Genomic DNA, 26642 nt, shown 5'->3' with positions numbered 1-26642 from the left:
CTTTCTGAAAATGTACCCTACAAACAAGAGAACAAAATATATCGTCAAACTTGTATCAGTCCCAGACCCTGCGTATTGAAAGAAATGTATAATTGTTTTAACCACACCACGCATGTTGTGGAGTTAAATCAACAAGATACTTATGAAACATTGTGTTTTTTAATGTTAACATTATACGTTTCCTATTTATATAAAAATCTCTTTGGTTTATTAGGACCACTAGATAATCTTAGGTGTTGTCCAAAACTTCAAATATTTGTTTTGAGAGATGGACTACACTACCACAGAACTCTCTGTTGATGGAAGCACAACCTGTTTAACTATAAACAACTTAATTGTCCAGAGAAATGTTTGTTCTAAAGTTTGCATTATTAAAATTATGATATTGTTTCTGTACTACAGTGAGACAAAATTCTCAAGTGCACCTAACTTGTGTGTATGAACTATCTAGGTGCAAAGGTAATAAGGTCAGCTGTTGGGTTTAAAATCTCATTATGTTACTTACATCAAACATTCAAAATGTAATAATTTCTACCAGTCTTAGTGGGTTGTACACACGTTAAGACTAACATGGTTTATAAAGTACTATACAATAAAATGTGATTATAACACCAATAATCTCAAAACTTATAATTCATTCAGATGGTGAGAATTATTGGTGTGACATGTCAAGTTAAATATTCTGAATAATCAAAAGTCGAGTTACTTGACTTTTTGGGCTTTTCATCTTACTTTGGAATCAGTAAAAGAAACTTAATCGAACACGATTTGAACAAAAATAAGTGAACGATAGACGTTGTAGTACTCCTGCTGTTTTTTACAACTGTGGAAATAATGTAGAAAATAAAGTATCCAGTAATTATCTGTTGTGAATTATATGGATGAGTTATACGAAGATACCAGTTGTATAAGGAAAATGTAAAAGTATTCCAGGTACACAGATTCCTTGTAGATAAAAAATGGTAACCACACATTAAAAAAAAACAGATTGGTTCACAAAAAGTTTAAAAAAATTACAGTAAATACATTTGAGAAAATTTAAAGTGGCTTGTACGAGAGAATACTTGAAAGATTATAGAATATTAAATTTGGTGAAACAGAAAATAAGGACACAAACTGTTAGCTGAAACTGTAAAAATTAGCATTAGGGATTTCTTTAAATACATTAATGGTATTCAAACTATTAGAAAAGCATGGTCAGTAGCCTTGAAGGATGTTATATAATGGCTAGTATCTGGTGATTACATGCTGGCTGGGTTGTTAAATTTTGCTTTTTCTTCTAATGATTTAAGCAGCACATCTTGAACAGTTTATAAACAACATGAGTTCATCTCAGAATAAGAGAAGACAGAAGTTTAAAGAATGAAACATTTCCCTAAGGGTAAATAGGAGGTTCAGAATTGGATATGTGATCAACTTGCTCCAATTTGTTTTTAAGACCATAAACAGTGGACAAGTATCAACACATTGAAATTGGTTAATGTACTCCTCTTGTCAAGGAAGGTAACAGAAGTTGTTTCAGCAATTATAGACCCATTAGTCTTATGTCAGTTGTGGGAAGTCTACTAAAAGATACTTTACAAAGTAATTTAACAAAAAAATTTCACTGGATAACCAACCTGGTTTCACTGAGGGAATATCTTGCCTTACGACATGCTCTGAAAAGGTCACTGTTTGTGAATGAGGGTAAGGGTGTAGATTTGGTGTATCTGGATGCATCTGACAAAGTAACGCATGAAAGGTGTTGGGAATAAGTTAACTAATTGGATAGAGAAGTGAAGAGTAGCTTGATAGAAGAAAGCAGAGGCTTGTTATCAATAGAGTTCAGTCAAACTGAATATCACAAGTGGTGTACCTCAGAGCTTAGTCTTAGGACCATTGCTTTGTTTATTTACACCTATAAGATAAAATAATGGTCAATAAATTATTTAAATTTACTGATGATATTAATGTCTTGGGTGTGAAGAGGATGCTATTGATTTACAAAAGGATTTAGATCATTTAGGGAGTTGGGTAAATATGTGGCAGATGGGTTTTAATTATAATAAATGCAATGTAGTGTATGTGGGATATCATAATTGAAAACTATATAATTTATGGTGGAATAACCTTAACAGCATTATGAAAGAGAGATCTCTTGGTGCAATAGTTAATCAGTCTCTAATGCCATCCAAACTGTGTTCTGGTGCTAGTGGTAGGACGAACATGACATTACATCTACACAAATATGGAATACAAGTCTAAAGCGATTATAATTTCATTGTTTAGATCACTGGTTAGGTGAGAGTTGGAGTCTTTGCTCCTTACCTACCTACATTCAATTGTTGGAAAGGGTTGAGAGGAAGGTTACTAGAATGATACCTTGGATGGAGCAGAGGCTGAAATTTATCAAATTATTTTCTATTGAAAAAGAGTTAGAGGAAATCTGATTGAGATGTTTAATATTGTAAAGGAAACTGATAGTGTTGGTGCATCATCTGTTATCATATTTAACAGTGATAATAGTTAGGACTAGGGGAAATAAATATAAATTTTGGCAGGGTAAGAGTCACCTTCAGTTAACATAGTTTTATTTTTCTAACAGGGAGATTGGCCTCAGGTGGTATACAGGCAGTAATTTCAGATGAGTTTAAGAAAAAAACTTGATAAGTATGTTGAGGGATGAATTTAAGATTTTAAAAATTATTTTAATTTAGAGGATGGACCAATAGGCCCTCATATTGTCCCAATACGTACAAGAGAATGAAAACACACAACAACCTTGTTACCTGACAAACACATTACAAATGTTTGTGAAATAAATGGATGCTAAAATGTTGAGTGAACTAATTTAAGAAAACAAACTCTAAGACTATCAAATGATTTCCATATGAAAACTGGCATTTAAAATACAAGTCCTCACTGTAAAGGAAGTGTTACACTACAGGTCCTCACTGTAAAGGAAGTGTTACACTACAAGTCTTCACTGTAAAGGAAGTGTTACACTACAAGTCCTCACTGTAAAGGAAATGTTACACTACAAGTCCCAATTATAAATAATAGTTCTTTTATGCTTTCATGAGTATTAAATCAATTCAGTGGTTCCAAATTTCACCAAGTGAAGAATAATTAAGAACACAAAATACAAAAAAACATTATTGCATTTGTCAGCAAGGGTGTCGAGCAAATCGAGTGGGTAGGTAGGGTGTTGTCAGCTAATAACATTTTGATACCTCTAGTCTCATCATGTTAAACTGTCTCTACATATTACAAGTCATGTTACACCAAACACAATCTTATCATGTTGAACTGTCTCTACATAAGTCCTGTTAAACTGTATCTACATACCACAAGTCAGGTTAGACCAAACACAATTTCATCATGTTGAACTGTCTCTACATATCAAAAGTCATGTTACACCAAACACAATCTTATCATGTTGAACTGTCTCTACATAAGTCCTGTTAAACTGTATCTACATACCACAAGTCAGGTTAGACCAAACACAATTTCATCATGTTGAACTGTCTCTACATAAGTCCTGTTAAACTGTATCTACATACCACAAGTCAGGTTAGACCAAACACAGTTTCATCATGTTGAACTGTCTCTACATATCAAAAGTCATGTTACACCAAACACAATCTTATCATGTTGAACTGTCTCTACACAAGTCCTGTTAAACTGTATCTACATACCACAAGTCAGGTTAGACCAAACACAGTTTCATCATGTTGAACTGTCTCTACATATCAAAAGTCATGTTACACCAAACACAATCTTACCATGTTGAACTGTCTCTACACAAGTCATGTTAAACTGTATCTACATACCACAAGTCAGGTTAGACCAAACACAATTTCATCATGTTGAACTGCTACTAATTAGAGTCAGTTTGTATATTTGTTAAAATAAATAATTCATCACAGTTTGCTAGGAATGTGTGAATAACAACCTTCATCAGTCAAAATCAGCATAAACAAACTACACCTGACTTATAATATACTTTCAATAATTTCATTTTTATTCTGAAGAGCATCTGTCATGGTTATACTGTTCAACATGCATAATGGCTTTCAATATTCTCTAAAATAAACTTGTTTCCAAAACACAACACAATATGATGCTCTTATGTGTCACTTGAAGTAAATACATTTGAACTGTTGGCTTTAGATCTATTGGTACAGCAGAAAACCAGATCTGAAAATAACAACAACACAGTCTAACAAAGAGTGTCATATTAACAATAAATGAAAAACTATTATAATATTCATCATACAACAGCAAACAAGATAATATTAGCTAATATTAATTAAGCTGCAATCACCAGTATGTTACACAATTATCAAATAATAAACTATCAATTTCAGCTACTGTAACCAAGTGCCAACTGAATTATTAGTTTCAACCACACCAGATGTTAGACAATTACAGTTTCAACCACACTAATGTTTTTCAACAGATAATTATTACAGTTTCAACTGCACCAGCTGTTTGTCAACATAATTATTATAGTTTCAACCATACCAGTTGTTTGTCAATGGATAATAATTACAGTTTCAACCACACCAGTTGTTTGTCAATGGATAATAATTAGTTTCAACCACACCAGTTGTTTGTCAATGGATAATAATTACAGTTTCAACCACACCAGATATTTGTCAATAAATAATAATTACAGTTTCAATCACATTACATGTATGTCAACAGATAATTATTACAGTTTAAAATACACCAGATATTTGTCAACAGATAATTATTATAGTTTCAACCACACTAGATGTTTGTCAGTCGATAATAATTACAGTTTCAATAACACAACATGTTTGTCAACAGATAAGTATTACAGTTTCAACTGCACCAGCTGCTTGCCAATGGACAATAATTAGTTTCAACCACACTACATGTTTGTCAACATATAATTATTACAGTTTCAGCTGCACCAGATGCATGTCAACAGATAATTATTACAGTTTCAACTGCACCAGATGTTTGTCAACAGATAATTATTACAGTTTCAACTGCACCAGCTGTTTGTCAACATAATTATTACAGTTTCAACTGCACCAGATGTTTGTCAACAGATAATTATTACAGTTTCAACTGCACCAGATGTTTGTCAACAGATAATTATTACAGTTTCAACTGTACCAGATGCATGTCAACAGATAATTATTACAGTTTCAACTACACCAAATGTTTGTCAACAGATAATTATTACAGTTTCAACCACACCAAATGTTTGTCAACAGATAATTATTATTACAGTTTCAACCACACCAAATGTTTGTCAATGGATACTAATTAGTTTCAACCACACTAAGTTTTTTAATAGATAATTATTACAGTTTCAAAGACACCAGATGTTTGTCAACAGATAATAATTACAGTTTCAACTGCACCACATGTTTGTCAACAGATAATTATTACAATTCCAACTATACTGCATGTGTGTGAACAGATACACTATTACAGTTTCAACCCTGCCAAGCAGGTGTTACATTATAAATGTAATAAACATGTTTCAACTACTCCAAGTGAATGATAACCCTTCCTCTATATGATGGGTGTCACTAAATATCCCTAAATGATTTTCCTTCTTCTTCTGGAATTATTTATTTACAAAGCATGAAATTTAAGACAAAGATACTAAATATATAGTCATGGCTCAGTAAAGTTCATATATGAAACTTTGTAGAATGGACGAGAACTGCCTGTTGTGGGGACACAAGTGTAGAGGACAAAGTTTCAAAAGTCTTCCTCTGTCTTCTGAAGATGAAAGGCAGAAGACTTTTGAAACATCATCCTTTACACTTGTGTCCCCACAACAGGCAGTTGTCTTCCATTCTACAAAGTTTCATAACGAATACTCTGCCTCAACAATCTATCAAAGGAAGTTCATATAATTTGAGTTAGTTTTTATACAATTTTTTATGTTATGAGATTCCAAAACTTTTGGTGTGAGACACTTTTTATTAAACAAAAATGTTTCTTTCTTTGAAAAATTGAAGTTAATTTTTATTACTGATCAAAATGATATATTTTATTTATCAAATCACTTTCAACTTTATTGAATTTATTTACATATTTTGTTTGATATTTTATTTTGACAACTACAAAAGTTACCATTTTTGGCTCTAAAAACTGACAAAATGTATCAGCAATCCAAGACCTAACCTTTCAAAATAGTGTCAAATAGGTAAAGTAACATTATTTTTGCTAACCATATTTTTGGTAGTAGAAATCAATTTATGTCTAACAAGTACACTTTGTTTGCAATCAGTTATGTTTTTTTTTTATTATTTATGTGTGAATCTAATAAACTTAATACTCAATAAATAAGGATATGAGTCACTGATATTTTACAGTTTCTACTGTCATCTCTAATTGTAACAAAGTTTTCTTGACGTCTTATTATATAATTAAATCATTTTAAACAAATATAACAGAATATCTTACAGTTTCTACTGTAATCTGTAAATGTAACAAGATTTATTTGATGTCTTGACAAAGAAATAAATTACTGTAAAGAAATAAAATTTAATACAAAAACCTTTTTGTAATTTAAATAATGTAGAAAGAAACAATAAACATTTCTAAACTTCCTGTTTAATTTCATTACACTATGTAACACAAATTTTGTTCCTGGATAGTATGTGTTATTTCTTAATTGTTTATGTTGTAAAGGTACAGAAAATGACCATTATTCCCTTCAAACTTTGCTTTTCTGACCTGGATAATGAAATTTAGAAATTAATCTATTTTCTATGCAGAAACAGGCAAATTTGCACATTTTCATTTACATAAGGTCTGAATAAAACAACATATGAATCAAAATTTACATGTATTTATACTACAGTTACACAAAAATGTTTAGAAGTGAGTAGTTTTACGAGATTTGTGACTGTAATGTAAATCACTTTCACATATCAGCCCCCAAATATAGTCTCCTATCATGTTTTCGTTATATGCTCCTAGGCCACAAAAGCAAAGTTTGAAGAGAAAAACAGGTCTTTTCTATTTACTTCAAGCAGAAACAATTGAGAAATAACACTTTCTGTCCAGGAACAAGAAAAAGTAAAAATGTTATTACATAGTGTAATTCTTTCCCAGAGGAGTTACATTTAATCAGAAAGAAAGAAAGACTTCGTTAATTGTGTTCTCAAGAGATAATTTGTTTTGTAGCAAATAAAAAAATCTACACTTTGGAATAAGCAGAAAATTCTAAAACATTCAATAAATGACAGAACTGTGTAGAAATGTTTAAAACACTTTCTTCCCAAATTGAAAAGGTTTCATGCTTTCTTCCCAAATTAAAACGGTTTCACGCTTTCTTCCCAAATTAAAACGGTTTCACGCTTTCTTCCCAAATTAAAATGGCTTCACGCTTTCTTCCCAAGTTACACTAACAAAATATTACAGCATAATAAAATATCAATTTTAAAACATTTTTGAGTAAAAAATTTTGTAAACAGACTTAGAATTAACCTTTGTACTTAAAATTTGAAATTTGATGCACAGGTGTGCCCTTGATACTCGAAATGTGCTCACTTGTAGAGAAAGGGTTAACAGTTTCAATGATACTTGGTGAGAAACACAATCAAATAACATTTTTAACCAATCTCTGTGTGGTTGTCAATAGGTAAAATCATTCAAATCTCAACCATTCCACTTGGGTCTCAATAAGTAAATAATATTTTAAACCATTTTGTTTGGGTGTTAACTAACCACTAAATTATAACACTAAGTTATTCCAACTGGGTTTCAATATACAAATCATAATAATTTGAAATATTTAGTGTGTTGTGTCAATATTTAAATAATAACATCTTTAAATTTTTAACCATTCTGCTTGAATCGTAACAAGTTCAGTCATTACAAACTTGAATTAATGAGTTGCTTATGACAGTTTCATGCCACCTGCTCAAGTAGCAACACTTATCAAGGCAGATTTACTTATACTGTTGAATATTTTCAGTAAACATTTGTGGCTAATTTTTCTCACCATCCAGTAAGGACAAAATATTCAATATTTCAGCCTTTCCAGTGACAGTCCCAAAACTCAGGATCTGCTTGAAGCACAGCATGTTCTTGGCTGATAGCAGAAAGCTCCTTTAAGAATTCTTCAAAGACAATTGCACACAAGATGGCATTTTTTGTTTGAACAGATTCCAACTTTCCTTCAGGACTTTCTGGAGTCACTCTGTTGTAGAACCTAAAAGAGAGCACCGCAAAAGTAAATTCTTCAGAACTATTCTGGTTCAACTAAATTAAAGTTAGTGAAAAAAACCACAGCTAATGAAAAAGTGTTAGAAGATTTGGAAATACAGAAACGACTTTTAATATGTTTGTAACACTTCTGGCAAGAAAACTAGTCAACAACATCTGTGTAACCCTGCAACTTCCACTCCCTGAAAGATGTAGGTGGTTCAAATTCTGTTTAGATTGAAGTGCTTACATGAAGTGTTCAAATTATGCAGGACACAGATTAAGTAACTTTTAACAATTCTACTTTTTATATTGTTATCTGTCAAAATTAAATAAATTTCAACACATCACTGAGTCACTTCAATCTAAACATACTTTCAGATCACCTACATCCTTAAGAAGTTGTAGGGTCACACAGGTGTTGTTGACCAGTTCTCTTGCTAGAAAACCAGTTGACACTGATGAAGATAAAAAAAAATACTTTCCCTAGTTTCATCAATTACCATCTTGCATTTATTGTAGTTTTTATTACTTAGTCAAGCTATTCTTAAAATTAATTATAAAAGTTATCTAATATACATCATGGACTGTAGTACATTTATAGATGATTATAAAACTTACTCAATATAAACAATAGACTGTATTACATTTATAGATGATTATAAAACTTATCTAATATACACCATGGAGTGTATTACATTTATAGATGATTATAAAACTTATCTAATATACACCATGGACTGTACTGCATTTATAGATTATTACAAAACTTGTCTAATATTTACCATGGACTGTATTACATTTCTAGCCTTACCAGTTACAATACTAAATCAGGTAATGTAAGAACAGTATTAACATTTCTACTGTATGGAAAGTTCTTGATACACTACAGTACAGAAGGTTTCCCCTTATATGCATTCATCACCTGAACAGCTTAAAAACAAATTAACAAATATGATGGTGCCTCTAATATAAAACAGTTAATCTACGTACCTGTATCCTTGATTATCAGGAATGGACTCCAGAAACACCGAGGTGGATGCCTTTTTTACTTTGTCCCCAAAGAAACTTCCTCGTTTGAAGAGAAAATTAGTGAACTTTTGTCGCCGAGGCTCTCCTACATTCAATTGAAGAGCTTACTGTTATATATAATAATTATCTTTCACAGAGTTTATGTTTACAACATTAAGTTTTCATAATAACAAACCATCAGTTTTCATCAACACAAAAGCTTGTATTACTCACCTATAAAGCAAAAATTCAAGTTGAGGACAAACAAGTACCTGATCTATGACAACAACACAAAGTTCAAAGACTTAAGTGACATAGGAGCAGGTGTAGTGATTTATTAACTAATTATTGTATTAACTAAAGATCAAAACTGTTCAATTAATTGGTGGGCTAATACAAAGTAACAAAAAGGTAAACCTATCTATTGTGATAAAATTAACAAAACCATATTTAAATACAATCTATATATAATAGAGCACAAAAATCTATTTGTCTAGGTCATTGGGTCAATCTCAACCAAACTTTGTAGGATTACATTTTGAATAACAAATATGCTAATAACTAATTCACAACACCCTTAACCCCTCATTATTGCTTTTATTGGCATCTGTTAACTTTAGTTAACATTAACTGCATTCATAAATGGTGCTACATCCTTACACCATAAAATAAAGTTTTTCTAAGTTTCTATAACATAAGATGTACCAGTACTTTCTATGGAGGAATGCAATGACAAAAATGGTCACAACTGTTGCAACAGTATATAACCTGAAATGTAGTTTATAATCGAACAGTAACCATTACACTGATATGAGGCTCTTTTTAAGTCTTACCAGCTTCCTACTTTGACCCATGACCTTTCAGTTTAAGCCTGTAAGACACTTCCATGGTCTATTAATTAATCATGTGAAACACTACAAAAGGACATTAAAAGCTAGCTGTTGAAAGTATGTTAAAAAGAACCTCTACCACCACACTCTGGCTGATATATCTTCCTACAAAGTCTCCCTGACCATTACACAGTGTATACCACATTTTAACCCTTTTGCAACAGGTCATGGGTCAAAGGCTATGTCATCATGGCCTTTGATGACTTGCATTCAAAATTTTATTGAACTATTATTTTATGAATTTGTATCAATAAGTTTGACATCAAATGGTAGATTATATATAATATTTAAGTTTGAATTATGAGTTAATTTTTTAATTTAAAAGTAAATATTAACATATTTATATATATATATATTTTAGTGAGTCATGTAGTATGTTGAATATAGCACTGTTTAAGATTAGATATTTGCAATATCAAAATACTAAATCTATAGTTTTGTATACATTAGGAACTCGGATTACCAATACTTACAAGCTAGAATATAAAATAAGAACCTCCTATCTTTATTTTCCTGAGATATGGTTTATGTACTGAATCAAACACAGTGGCCCAATTCATCTCTTTCTATTTTTATAAATGGTCCCTTATATGCATTTACTTCAATACATGACATGTGAATAACCAATTGACAGCTTAGAATGTCCCCCTAGTGGTTTTATCAACCATTTTAATCTGTGAAAAGGCTAATACATTCTTTCAATCCCAGATTTCAAGAAGTTAGGTTGTGTCTTTGGTCTGCTCAAAATTTCATATTTCTTAAAATCTAAATACCTCTTAGTTGCTAAGCTTAATAAATTTTAGTGGAATTCTGTGGAATGATGTTTTTGGTTATTCAACTGCATATTTAAAACCTAAAAAATTGTTTGATATCCTCTACTTGCAGAATTTTAAAAGGATTAGTAACCTATGTCCAGCAACAACCAAGTTCAAAAGTCATAGAAAGATGAGATTTTTGTGCCAAAAAATGGTTCTTTTTAACCTAACACAAAATCACTTCGCACTCAGACTAGTTAGGGAACAGACTCAATATTTTCACAAACAATTCTTTAGTTTCTTTAGTAAAAATATTTCAACGAAAACCTGGTATTTTTGTGTACAAAATAGTTGTAATCTTTACTAAAAGTCTACTGAATTTTGTGAAGATATGCATGCTGTATCAAAAGTTATGGGACAAATACTTAATGTGTAGTTGAATTCGTATTTTGTACAGAGCCTGTCATGAAAATGTTAAGTGTACACATGTTAAGTTACTAATATTACATAAAACTTTGGTAAGGTAATAATGAATACTGGAATAATAATGTTATAAATAATGTCCATGTTATTTATCATAGCATCCACAAGCACTCACATTTTTCTAAGTCCATAACCAAGACAAAAGAGAAGTACTTAAGCTTGTTAAAAATAAACTATACTAAAACCAACAGTAACAAACACAGGCTTAAAACACAGACAAGAATTTGATGAAATATTTTCAAGATGTATTTTTTTTCTCAGAACACAAAATTTGTCTTCTCAATTTACCTTTTCTCTGAATCTGATCACACACAAAATTGTATGGTAAGAATCGAGTGGTCCTAGCTCCCTAAAATAAATGTACATCAGCCCTCAGAAACAAAGTAAAGTCAGACACAACTATTACAGTACACAGTATCCTGGAATGGATCCTGTTATAGTACATAGTATCCTGGAATGGATCCTGCTACAGTACATAGTATCCTGGAATGGATCCTGCTACAGTACATAGTATCCTGGAATGGATCCTGTTACAGTACATAGTATCCTGGAATGGATCCTGTTACAGTACATAGTATCCTAGAATAGATCCTGCTACAGTACACAGTATCCTAGAACGGATCCTGCTACAGTACACAGTATCCTAGAATGGATCCTGCTTCAGTACACAGTATCCTAGAATGGATCCTGCTACAGTACACAGTATCCTGGAATGGATCCTGCTACAGTACACAGTATCCTGGAATGGATCCTGTAAGAGTACACAGTATCCTGGAATGGATCCTGTAAGAGTACATACTATCCTGGAATGGATCCTGCTACAGTACATAGTATCCTGGAATGGATCCTGCTACAGTACATAGTATCCTGGAATGGATCATGCTACAGTACATAGTATCCTGGAATGGATCCTGCTACAGTACACAGTATCCAGAGATGTATCCCACTATAGTAGACAGTATCCAGGAACGGATCTCGCTACAGTACATAGTATCCAGAATTAGATCATACTACAGTACATAATACCTAATAATGAATCTCATAACAGTGGACAGTATCCAGGAACGAATTATCATTTGACCTAGGTCAGATATAGGATTTTCTAAATTAAAACTGAGATGATTTGAAAATTTTTATGGTATGACACACAAGTAAAACAATGTATTACATGCATACCAGGTAATCATACAATGTAACAACCCTCTTGATATACAAGTTTATTGAAAACAAACTTAAGATATACGAAGCAAAACCTTTTCCTCTAGATTCAATATAAATGAGAATTTAATAATAAAATATTATGTACATATTTCTATGCCAAAGGTTAAATAAAAATACAGTCAGAAGTATAACCATCACGTAAAATTAAAGACTGTATTGTTGTTAAACATGTTAATAGTTTTGACACAAGTACTCCTCTAAACACCATTCTGTGCAAGTCACTGTGATACATTCAAAATTTAATTAAACACATTTACTACCAATGCAAGAGAATGAAATTAACAGCAGTTTTAAGTCCTCATTTCAAAAGAAACCGAACAAAAACCACTTAAAGCTTAAGATGTCTTGTCACATGACTCACTAGCTACAAAGTTTCTCTTATTTGATGCTCTGTATCTTTAACATAATTCCTGTTGTGTAGATGTATGTACAGACAATAAGACTTCCACTTAATCTACAAGTACAGTTAAAGTTCTATCATGAATGTGGATGAAACAAGAAAAATGTTTCAACCTGTGACAGTTGCCACACCCACTTTCAACAGATTTGTTTGACCTTTATAGCCTACATGTTGATGTTAACACACACATGTATACAGTCATTAGAAAGAGATCATTTTACACTATAATCTAACAGTGGTTACATTACAAGTAGTATGCAGCTGTTGTCATGGGTTATATAAATTGACTATGGTATGTCTGGCTACTTGATGAACTTCAGCACGTATGGTAGTTTTTAACCTATAGTTCAAGATACAGTTTAAATTGTATTTAGGTCTTAGTATTATATTGTAGTTAATTATGTTATTAATATTTTAAAATGTACAAGTAAAAGGTTTAAACTTTATTTAAATAAACATCATACTTTGTGTCCATTCACAACTAATGATAGTGAGCAAATATTTTGTCAGAGGGTTGTGTATGTTTCTCAAATAATCTGTAGTATGCCTTGAGGGCACTCCTGACTTGTGTGGAGGTGACTAATATATAGTAAAAGAGAAGAAAGGAACATAAAACATTAAAAACTAACTATATGTAAAGACCTGAAATTATTAATATAATAACTGTTAAACAACCTATCATTCTGGTTGTGCATGTTTCTCAAATAAACTGTAATATGTCTTGAGAGCACCACTGACTTGTGTGGAGGTGAATAATATATAGTAAGAGAGAACAAAGGAAAACAAAACATTAAAAACTAACTATATGTAAAGACCTGAAATTATTAATACAATAACTGTTAAACAACCTATCATTCTGGTTGTGCATGTTTCTCAAATAAACTGTAATATGTCTTGAGAGCACCACTGACTTGTGTGGAGGTGAATAATATATAGTAAGAGAGAAGAAAGGAAAATAAAACATTAAAAACTAACTATATGTAAAGACATGAAATTATTAATACAATAACTGTTAAACAACCTATCATTCTGGTTGCGCATGTTTCTCAAATAAACTGTAATATGTCTTGAGAGCACCACTGACTTGTGTGGAGGTGAATAATATATAGTAAGAGAGAAGAAAGGAACATAAAACATTAAAAACTAACTATATGTAAAGACCTGAAATTATTAATATAATAACTGTTAAACAACCTATCATTCTGGTTGTGCATGTTTCTCAAATAAACTGTAATATGTCTTGAGAGCACCACTGACTTGTGTGGAGGTGAATAATATATAGTAAGAGAGAAGAAAGGAAAACAAAACATTAAAAACTAACTATACGTAAAGACCTGAAATTATTAATATAATAACTGTTAAACAACCTATCATTCTGGTTGTGCATGTTTCTCAAATAATCTGTAGTATGTCTTGAGAGCACCACTGACTTGTGTGGAGGTGAATAATATATAGTAAGAGAAAGAAAGGAAAACAAAACATTAAAAACTAACTATATGTAAAGACCTGAAATTATTAATACAATAACTGTTAAACAACCTATCATTCTGGTTGTGCATGTTTCTCAAATAAACTGTAGTATGTCTTGAGAGCACCACTGACTTGTGTGGAGGTGAATAATATATAGTAAGAGAGAAGAAAGGAACATAAAACATTAAAAACTAACTATATGTAAAGACCTGAAATTATTAATATAATAACTGTTAAACAACCTATCATTCTGGTTGTGCATGTTTCTCAAATAAACTGTAATATGTCTTGAGAGCACCACTGACTTGTGTGGAGGTGAATAATATATAGTAAGAGAGAAGAAAGGAACATAAAACATTAAAAACTAACTATATGTAAAGACCTGAAATTATTAATACAATAACTGTTAAACAACCTATCATTCTGGTTGTGCATGTTTCTCAAATAAACTGTAATATGTCTTGAGAGCACTCCTGACTTGTGTGGAGGTGAATAATATATAGTAAGAGACAAGAAAGGAAAACAAAACATTAAAACTAACTATATGTAAAGACCTGAAATTAGTAATATAATAACTGTTAAACAACCTATCATTCTGGTTGTGCATGTTTCTCAAATAAACTGTAGTATGTCTTGAGAGCACCACTGACTTGTGTGGAGGTGAATAATATATAGTAAGAGAGAAGAAAGGAACATAAAACATTAAAACTAACTATATGTAAAGACCTGAAATTATTAATACAATAACTGTTAAACAACCTATCATTCTGGTTGTGCATGTTTCTCAAATAAACTGTAGTATGTCTTGAGAGCACCACTGACTTGTGTGGAGGTGAATAATATATAGTAAGAGAGAAGAAAGGAACATAAAACATTAAAAACTAACTATATGTAAAGACCTGAAATTATTAATATAATAACTGTTAAACAACCTATCATTCTGGTTGTGCATGTTTCTCAAATAAACTGTAGTATGTCTTGAGAGCACCACTGACTTGTGTGGAGGTGAATAATATATAGTAAGAGAGAAGAAAGGAACATAAAACATTAAAAACTAACTATATGTAAAGACCTGAAATTATTAATATAATAACTGTTAAACAACCTATCATTCTGGTTGTGCATGTTTCTCAAATAAACTGTAGTATGTCTTGAGAGCACCACTGACTTGTGTGGAGGTGAATAATATATAGTAAGAGAGAAGAAAGGAACATAAAACATTAAAAACTAACTATATGTAGAGACCTGAAATTATTAATACAATAACTGTTAAACAACCTATCATTCTGGTTGTGCATGTTTCTCAAATAAACTGTAATATGTCTTGAGAGCACCACTGACTTGTGTGGAGGTGAATAATATATAGTAAGAGAGAAGAAAGGAACATAAAACATTAAAAACTAACTATATGTAAAGACCTGAAATTATTAATATAATAACTGTTAAACAACCTATCATTCTGGTTGTGCATGTTTCTCAAATAAACTGTAGTATGTCTTGAGAGCACCACTGACTTGTGTGGAGGTGAATAATATATAGTAAGAGACAAGAAAGGAACATAAAACATTAAAAACTAACTATATGTAAAGACCTGAAATTATTAATACAATAACTGTTAAACAACCTATCATTCTGGTTGTGCATGTTTCTCAAATAAACTGTAATATGTCTTGAGAGCACCACTGACTTGTGTGGAGGTGAATAATATATAGTAAGAGAGAAGAAAGGAAAACAAAACATTAAAAACTAACTATATGTAAAGACCTGAAATTATTAATATAATAACTGTTAAACAACCTATCATTCTGGTTGGGCATGTTTCTCAAATAAACTGTAATATGTCTTGAGAGCACCACTGACTTGTGTGGAGGTGAATAATATATAGTAAGAGACAAGAAAGGAACATAAAACATTAAAAACTAACTATATGTAAAGACCTGAAATTATTAATATAATAACTGTTAAACAACATATCATTCTGGTTGGGCATGTTTCTCAAATAAACTGTAATATGTCTTGAGAGCACCACTGACTTGTGTGGAGGTGAATAATATATAGTAAGAGACAAGAAAGGAACATAAAACATTAAAAACTAACTATATGTAAAGACCTGAAATTATTAATATAATCAAAAACCTTTAAAGAAATTTATTCTCTTTCCATTTCCTGATTCTTAATAATTTCATTACTCTGTAAATTCATGATAACAGTTAGTGTTAGTAATATGGTGCAGAAAATGATAAATTAAATATAATTATTTACCAAAAACGTTTCATATTCATTTAGGACATTCTAGAGGTTACGAAAATGAAATGTGAAAACTATAAGATAAAGAAAAGTATTTTTATACTTAAAAATCATGTTACACTCGTACTGAGTTTAATGTAAATTACTAAAGATAAATAACATTTTTATTAGCAATACATAAAGTAATAAGACTCTTTCTGCAAAAGATAGTTATCTCAAAATATTATAAGATTTCTTTGTTTTATTGTACAACTGTCCTTCCCAGCAAATAGATATGAAGCACATCTGCCTGTTGCAAAATGGATAGTAAAAAAAAAAGCTGATAGGGAACCTAGCAGGACTGGAGTACCTGTCAGGGAACGTAGTAGTACTGCAGTACCTGTCAGGAAACACAGTAGTACTGCAGTACCTGTCAGGAAACACAGTAGTACTGCAGTACCTGTCAGGGAACACAGTAGCACTGGAGTACCTGTCAGGGAACACAGTAGCACTGGAGTACCTGTCAGGGAACACAGTAGCACTGGAGTACCTGTCAGTACTGGGAACACAGTAGCAGTACCTCAGGGAACACAGTAGCACTGCAATACCTGTCAGGGAACACAGTAGCACTGGAGTACCTGTCAGGGAACACAGTAGCACTGGAGTACCTGTCGTAGTAGCACTGGAGTACCTGTCAGGGAACGTAGTAGCACTGGAGTACCTGTTAGGGAACCTAGTAGGACTGAAATACCTGTTTGAGTCTCAGAGAAACTCCCATGCCTCCTGTAGCTGGTTCCTCTAAACAATCTTGGGGGTACATCCCCTAACAGTCGTTCCTCTCGAGCCATCAGAAACTGATGTCCATTCAGCAGAAGATCTCGACAATTGCCCAAAGAAAAGAAATATGATTCCACTTTCAGTTTTAATGAACTGAGGACCTACAGAAAGAAAATCAAAGTAGTTAGCTAGCAAATGAAATGTGTTTACATGATGGAGACACATGACAAATCTCTAAGAATGTTTTGTTAATAATATCTAGTGGATAATTAAACTGTACATTCAAGGTAGCTGCCGAAGTATCATCAGCTTACTTGGTGACACATCAACTCTACAAGTTCCATAAAAGACATTTCATTTATCTAGTTACTGAGCACACACATTTATGGCATTGAAGTATAATATTTTCAGCATGTTCTGATGATTTGATAGGCCCATGGGAACATCACTTTAGTACATTCTGTCAGGTCCATGGGAACATCACTTTCAACATGTTTTGTTGATTTGATAGGCCCATGGGAACATCTCTAGCAACATATTCTGTTGATTTGATAGGCCCATGGGAATATCACTAACAACATATATTGTTGATTTGATAGGCCCATGGGAACATCACTAGCAACATGTTTTGTTGATTTGATAGGCCCATTGGAACATCACAAGCAACATGTTTTGTTGATTTGATAGGCCAATGGGAACATCACTAACAACATATTTTGTTGATTTGATAGGCCCATGGAAACATCACTAGCAACATACTTTGTTGATTTGATAGGCCCATGGGAACATCACCAGCAAGATGTTTTGTTGATTTGATAGGCCCATGGAAACATCACTAGCAACATGTTTTGTTGATTTGATATGCCCATGGGAACATCACTAGCAACATGTTTTGTTGATTTGATAGGCCCATGGAAACATCACTAGCAACATATTCTGTTGATTTGATAGGCCCATGGGAATATCACTAACAACATATATTGTTGATTTGATAGGCCCATGGGAACATCACTAGCAACATGTTTTGTTGATTTGATAGGCCCATTGGAACATCACAAGCAACATGTTTTGTTGATTTGATAGGCCAATGGGAACATCACTAACAACATATTTTGTTGATTTGATAGGCCCATGGAAACATCACTAGCAACATACTTTGTTGATTTGATAGGCCCATGGGAACATCACTAGCAAGATGTTTTGTTGATTTGATAGGCCCATGAAAACATCACTAGCAACATGTTTTGTTGATTTGATAGGCCCATGGGAACATCACTAGCAACATGTTTTGTTGATTTGATAGGCCCATGGAAACATCACTAGCAACATACTTTGTTGATTTGATAGGCTCATGGGAACATCTCTAGCAACATATTCTGTTGATTTGATAGGCCCATGGGAACATCACTAACAACATATTTTGTTGATTTGATAGGCCCATGGGAACATCACTAGCAACATGTTTTGTTGATTTGATAGGCCCATGGGAACATCACTAGCAACATGTTTTGTTGATTTGATAGGCCCATGGGAACATCACAATCAACATGTTTTGTTGATTTGATAGGCCAATGGGAACATCACTAGCAACATATTTTGTTGATTTGATAGGCCCATGGGAACATCACTAGCAACATATTCTGTTGATTTGATAGGCCCATGGAAACATCACTAACAACATATTTTGTTGATTTGATAGGCTCATGGGAACATCACTAGCAACATATTTTGTTGATTTGATAGGCCCATGGGAACATCACTAACAACATATTTTGTTGATTTGATAGGCCCATGGGAACATCACTAACAACATATTTTGTTGATTTGATAGGCCCATGGGAACATCACTAGCAACATATTCTGTTGATTTGATAGGCCCATGGAAACATCACTAACAACATATTTTGTTGATTTGATAGGCTCATGGGAACATCACTAGCAACATATTTTGTTGATTTGATAGGCCCATGGGAACATCACTAACAACATATTTTGTTGATTTGATAGGCCCATGGGAACATCACTAACAACATATTTTGTTGATTTGATAGGCCCATGGGAACATCACTAACAACATATTTTGTTGATTTGATAGGCCCATGGAAACATCACTAGCAACATATTCTGTTGATTTGATAGGCCCATTGGAACATCACTAACATATTTTGTTGATTTGATAGGCCCATGGGAACATCACTAGCAACATATTTTGTTGATTTGATAGGTCCATGGAAATATCACTAGCAACATGCTTTGTTGATTTGATAGGCCCATGGGAACATCACTAGCAACATATTTTGTTGATTTGATAGGCCCATGGAAACATCACTAGCAACATATTTTGTTGATTTGATAGGCCCATGGAAACATCACTAGCAACATATTTTGTTGATTTGATAGGCCCATGGAAACATCACTAGCAACATATTTTGTTGATCTGATAGGCCCATGGGAACATAACTTTAGCACATTGTTGATTTACGAGGCCACCTAGTGTTTTCTTACATTCTTTTTGACATCTGTTCATATTCAAGTTTTGTTTTGGTTATTTGGCAGTGTGGATACTTTACTACATTAATTATTGTTATAGAGTTCTAATGTATTCTCAAGGCAGTTGTAGTCCACATGTGAAGAATCGACAAAGTATGAGAAACTGGTAGTGTTGTCTTCCTGTTGTGACTTATTACTTGTAATGAATGGTTAATATGTTTCTACTGTATGTCTAACTAAGATTAAAAGAAACGGACATGAAAAAATTACTTGTTGGAACTGCGAAGAGAAATTTATTGGAAAATCTGAAACATATTGAAAGCAAAATGCTATTCTCACTTTTATTTCATATCTCTCAAGTTTTTTTTTTCATTTCACTGTATGTTGATAGTTTTGGTACATTTACTGTTAGGGTAGAGAAAACAAGACATCAATAACAGAAGATTGTTAATTCAGAAAGTTCCATGGTTTAAGTAAGTGATATATGAAGGGTGTATGATTAAAGAAATATTTCATTCTTAGCTTGGAAGTCACCTTTCACTGAGGTCTGAAAAGATAAGTTCACAGTGGGATCTCATTAATAAAATATCTGATGTTTTGTGTACAACAGACTTGCAATGGTTACTGAGTCTTTCACACTTCATACACTGCATGCAGTATATGACACACATAGCGCATGTTGTGTGTGTGAATTTCCTCAATCATGGAATAAATCACCCTTGTTTCTAAAGTTAAAACAAGTCTTTTTATGCCATTTTGTAAATTTCAAATATACAGTAACTGTAGTAAGGCTTAACATCTTACCTGATATAAGGATTTTACAGAAGGTTGAAACACCAATGACGGACTCAATAAGAAAGAACTCAAAAGAGGTTGAGGGTAGATTGCAAGTCGAGAAATTAGGCCTGTCAACTGAAGATTGGTGTATACATCATTTTCCATCATTGTTCCCACCTTCTTTAACAAAACTGTCAAAAAGGGCCCTATGTTGGGGTCTACTGATGAGTCAAAGCCACTGGGTGTGCTTGGTGATGCTGACTTCTGTCTCAACAACGTTTCTGTACCCATTTTGGAAAGAGAAAGGATGAACTTAGATTTAATACTTTGTAAATTGGACTCCACACTTTTCTGCTTTTCTTCTTCTTCTTTGTATAAAATATCTTCAGTCTCGGTGTTCAATGATGAATAATTACTCTCTCTTGATTCAAACATTCCAGAGTCACTAGCGGAGCTGTCACTTTGTGCCGAAGTTTTCCACTGATCTAACGTTGAAGAATTCAAAATGTTTAAATGTTTATTTAATTCAGTTACCTCCTCCTCTTCTTCTTGGACAGCTAAAGAGGATGTGTCCAGGATGGACCACAGAACATCCTCTTCTTGACAAAATGGCAAATAATTTGTTTTGTTTTCGCTATCACTCATAGTTTCTAAAAACACAGGAGAGATATTTTCCTTTGGTGTTTCTTCTACAGTACTTTCTTTTTCAGATTCCAAAGTTTTACAAGTTTCTGAAGCAATGTCTTCAATTACTGTATCAAGATGATGTCCTTGGCTATCTGTGGAGGAAATATCAGATATTATATCACACTTTCCCACCTTTACTTCTGTAGTGGAGCAGCTGTTGCTATTTAACACATCACCTGCAACTGGTGTTGAGCTCTTTCCTGCATCTTCTATCAAAAAAGTGACCATTGTAAGGAAAAGACCAGTTTTGGCAAGCCTTAGCACACATTTGAACACCTTGGGCTGCATCACGCAAGTAGTCCATATAAAAAGTCTGAAACTCTTCCAAACAGTCTGATCGTTGGAGAGACCTCTGTTGACTTTCATCAATGATATCCAACTCTCCAAAAGCAAAGCTTGACACTGATGTAGTGCGCTGACGGTTCTTCACTTGCAGACTACCCCCCACAGGTAATCTATCCACAACTGATTGTTTGCAAAGTTGAGGCATAGGACTCTGAGCAGTGCTTGGAGTATCTGTGGGGAGGGTGGGGACTAGGGCTAACAGCTTTTCGGCAGACTGACAATACATGTCAACATCTCGAATACGGCTCTTCTGGCTTACCATAACATGACTACATGGAAGAAGGTATCTTTAAAAAACAAAAAAACATTTGTATTAATTAACAGAACTATACTTTAATATATACATGAATACTGATCATATACATTCTGCATATATGTGCATTGTATGTTCACTTTTCTTTTCCAGCAAGTCACTGAGTGTGTTAAATAACTGACAAGTCACTGAGTTAAATAATTTTGCCCTTCTTGATGATGAGAAACCCACTTGAAATATAAATGTATCTCAGAACGGCTGGTATGGGTATTAACACTTTTACTGATAAGGTATAAAACAATGTTTCATCCTTTCTAGATCATCTTCAGGTTAACAGAGCATTTGCAACAGATAGTTGCTGGACAAATGTCTTGGGGATGAGTATATAAATGTGTACAAGATTGTAGGTGGCATTGCAGATGGATATTAGGTTAATTAGCATAAGGTTTTGTAGTTTGTTGTATTTTGGGATTTACTGTTCTTAGTGTAGGTGTGTGTATATAATTTTTTCCACAGTTTTTTGAGAAAATTTGTTGATGTTGGTGAAGCGTTGTTTTATTTTGTTGATTTCATCATTAATTTTATCAGGTGAGCATAGTTTTGTGGCTGTGTTAAATTTGGTTTCTTAATATGTTGAGTTTTTGTTTTGTTTCATGTGATGAGTCCCAGGGAATGTATAATCCAGTATGGGTGAATTTTCTGTGGATTTCTGTTTTGAGTTGTGTATCGGTTCTAGTTACCTTGTAGTTAAGAAATGCTGTTTGGTTAGTTTTTACTGATCACAGATGAATGTAATGTTGGGGTGTATCGAGTTAACATGGTTGAAATTAAAATGGCCGAAGTTCAATAAAAAGTTTTATTTGGAAGAGCTTGTTATCATGTTGCTCACTCCAAGTTGACTACCAACTGACGCAGAGCCAAGCCTTGAACATAGGATCGTACTCCATGTGTATGGTACAGGCACAGCCATGATAGCACCAGAGAAAACAGGCTTAGCTGTGGTGTCAGCAAGCTTGTTCCCATGAATATCAAAAGTGGCCCAGTATCCAAAAGAACTGGATAGAAATGGATAACAAAGAGAAATGGGTCAGTCAGTTTTGAATATCTGTATAAATAGTGCAGTTTGAGTACTGCTTAGCTTTATGTAATCCAGGGTAAGAGAAATGGTGTACAGTTCAGCAGTAAACACAGAAGCTGTGGAGAGGATTCTGTGCACAACAAACCATGGCAGAGCCCACACAGTCACCTGATTTTGAACCATCTGTATAAATAGGAATGGTAGGATGGTTCAAAAGATGTTCAGCAAATAGAATATCATACTTCCAATCAGAAGTATCCACTTTCTTCAGATGACTCAAAGAAAGGTCACATTTGGGGATGGTAATAAGCCATGGTGGGATAGGCTGACCAGTGGAGACAGTAACATCATCTAAGGACAGACCCAATTCAGCAGTCTGGGCCTGAATACAAGGGTCAAAAGGAACAAAGGTGGAACCAATCATTCTGAAAAAGCATGGCCCAATGAGAAAGGAAACCACAACAACAGGTGGGATGCTGTGGTAAGGATCAAAGTCTTACAAACTGCAGAGGTGTAGAGGTGGTTCACAAGAATTAGTGTACAAGTTATGGATTGGAGAAATGTAGAAAATCCCTGTGGAGAGCCAAAGCCCCTGATGGTGAACATGGTCCAACATCTTCAAGATCGAAATCCTGGCAGAGCCATAGACCAGTTTCAATCTAATAATGGCACAATAGATTTTTAGCACAGAACATTGATTTGCTTCCCAAGAGATGGAAGAGAGGTCAAGGAGGATGTTTGGTGCCCTTGTACACTTGACATGTAGCTGTTTGATGTGTGGAGTAAAGGTCAACTTACAGACAAAGATAAGTTACAAGAACTTTCTCTCAGGGACCACAGGAAGCAAAACATCTCCGAGATGGAGCTTGGGATCAGGATGAGTGCCTCGTTGGTGATAGAAGTGCATACAAATAGTTTTACAGAAAACAAGAAAAGGTAAAACTGTTTGCTGTGGTCCACTTCAGTAAATGACTGAAGGCAGTCTGTAGCTGCTGCTCTATAAACCTCATGCTCAACAACTGATATGAGATGTTGAAGTCATCGACAAAGAGACCACTTGGGGAGTTGTCTGCTGATGGCATTAATCTTTATAATGAAAAGTATGACACTTAAGATACAGCACTGAGGGACTCCAAGTTTCTGTGAGAAAGAACAAGAATGTGTGAAACCCACACGAACTTGGAATCACCAATCTATTAAAACATGTTTAATAAAAATGGGCAAATGCCAAAGCAATCTGTATGAGTGGAGATCTCACATAATGCCATATCTCCATGTAGTACTATATGCTTTTTCAAAGTAAAAAAATACAGAAACAAGATGTTAATGCTCGAGAAAGGCTTCCCTAATTGACATTTAAAGCCAAATCAGGTGGTAAATGGTGGAGCTGTCGTCAGAACCCACACTGGGAGAGCAAGAGGAGGTTGGTTAATTCGAGGAGCCAAACAAGACAAGCATTAACCATCCTCTAAGATCTTACAGAGACTGCTCATCAAAGCAATCAGATAGTAGTTTAAAGGAATTTTAGGATCCTTCCCAAACTTAGAAAAAGAAAGGACAATTGCATAGCACCAAGCATAAGGAAAAACATTCTCCTGTCAGATCTGGTTAAAAACAACCAAAAGTATAGTAAGAGAGATAGTGAAGCATTCGTAGTGAATATCATCAGGTCTGAGTGATGTACTGCCAGACCAATAAAGAGCAAGCTTGCATTCCACCAGTTGAAAGGGGTGATTATACTCATGAAGACGATCAGCCTGAGAGGAAAGAAATAATCACTCTTCCCAAGTCTTGATGGCTAAGAAGATGGGGGATAAGGCCAAAGTGTCACATGCACAAGAAAAGCTTTCGCCAAGAGTATCTGCAATGCTCTGGACATCAGCAACGTCCTGGCCATTGGAGAGCAAGACCAAAAGGGGAGACAGAAGTATAGTGCCCACCGACCTTCCAAATCTTGCCCCATATGACTTTCAAAATGGTGTTAGAAGAGATGCTAGTTTTAAACTAAAACCAAGATTCCTTCTGGCTTTGACATCTTATCTGCCAAGCACGTGCATGAACCAGCTCAAACGTAATGCTGTTTTAAAGTGTGAGATATCTATAAAAGGTATCCCAGGCCAGTTTTTGAGCCTTCTGTGCTATGTGGCAAGCATGATTTCACCATTAACGAGGATACGGTGAGAAACGTGTCAAGGTTTTAAGAACATATTGAGCAACTGTGTGGAGAATATACTCAGTTACTGCTGCCACACAGTTGTCTATCAATGCTTTACTACATTTGCAGGATCAATTTCTGAGATTGCAGCAAAAAAGGGACAGTTGGCTTGGTCCAGCTTCCACCAGGGCACATGGGTCGGGTGGCATCGACTACAGCCAGTCTCTCAAAATGACAGGAAAATGATCACTGCCTTGTGGGTTACTGTCAACCCTCTACAAAAAGTGGGAGAATAGTGAAGGAGAGCAAATTGAGAGGTCAATAGCAGTAAAAGACTAACTAGGTGCATGAAAAATAAGTACCAGTATCGAAGAAAGACAGGTTGTGATCTGAGAGCATAAGCTTTACAGAACAACTCCTCCTATCAATATCAGCATCACCCCAGAGGGGATTAGGTCCATTAAAGTACTCCAGAATTAAAAAAGGAAATCACACATGTTCAATGAGAACATCAAGGTCTGACTAATCATTGGTCTTTTCAGGGGATAGGTAGAGAGAACAAACAGTGATAACACAACCCAAGAAAACACAGATGGCTACAGCTTCCAAGGGTGTATCAAGTGGTAAAAATAGGGTGGTTACATGCTGATCAACCAGCAGTGTCACCCCACCATGCACTCATCCATCACACAATCTGCCATTTCTGTACAAAGAAAACTGCCAAAAGGTGACTGTATTAGCAGGTTACAGAAATGTTTCCTGCAAGGAAAGACACACAGGATGGTAATAATCAATCAGTGCTTTGATGTCATCCAAATCAGAATGGAAACCTCGACAGTTCCAGTGTATTAAAGTGGCCATTTTTACTTATGTGAATGAGAACTGAATGGAAAAGCCCGTCTGTTTTTGACCACATTGTTTCTCTGCACTAGAAAGCCTACTGACCTCCATTGATTTTCCTTTGGGTTGAATGAGCAGGTCTCTATCAGTACATAAAGATTCAAAAGACTGAGGCCATGAACAAATAATAGTTCTGTATATCAGGGCCAAAGAAGATGGTCCCAAGGAAATGCCAGAAGCTTGAGCCAAAGGAAATGGATCTGGGGGAACTATTGGAAGGAATGGTGGGGATAGTTAAGTGTTGATGTTGATTTGTCAACTCTCTTAACCATGGAGGGCAAAAGCTTCTTCACACATTTTGAAAACAACTCCCTCAGAGATACGGAGAGATATGTCTGCACTCCCACTGTAGCAGTGGAATGAAGTACAGTAGCATACATCCAAGATGAAGTGGTGGACAGTAACTTACAAGCCTCAGGGTAAGAAATGTTGTGAACCATTTTTAAATGCTGTATCTCTTTTTCCTTCATCCACCTAGAGCATGAATGAATGTAAGATGAGTGAGAGCCACCACATTTAGCACAATGAAGGTCCATT

General features: G+C 34.1%; 1 pseudogene across 1 annotated transcript in view; it reads right to left on the bottom strand.

The window, feature by feature from the left end:
- Positions 1–5967: 5967 nt before the first annotated feature.
- The window catches only part of LOC143230175 (FHF complex subunit HOOK-interacting protein 1B-like), a 56366-nt pseudogene continuing 35691 nt past the window's right edge, over positions 5968–26642 (bottom strand). Inside the window, exons 11-14 of the transcript XR_013016273.1 lie at positions 20715–22006; positions 17395–17581; positions 9181–9304; positions 5968–8194 (exon numbers count right to left, since the gene is read on the bottom strand). The product of XR_013016273.1 is annotated as an FHF complex subunit HOOK-interacting protein 1B-like (transcript). The remainder of the gene's footprint in view (positions 8195–9180; positions 9305–17394; positions 17582–20714; positions 22007–26642) is intronic.

This window comes from Tachypleus tridentatus, chromosome 10 (genome assembly GCF_004210375.1).
Source record: "Tachypleus tridentatus isolate NWPU-2018 chromosome 10, ASM421037v1, whole genome shotgun sequence".
Taxonomy (NCBI): domain Eukaryota; kingdom Metazoa; phylum Arthropoda; class Merostomata; order Xiphosura; family Limulidae; genus Tachypleus; species Tachypleus tridentatus.
This window is presented reverse-complemented; position numbering and strand designations above follow the sequence as displayed.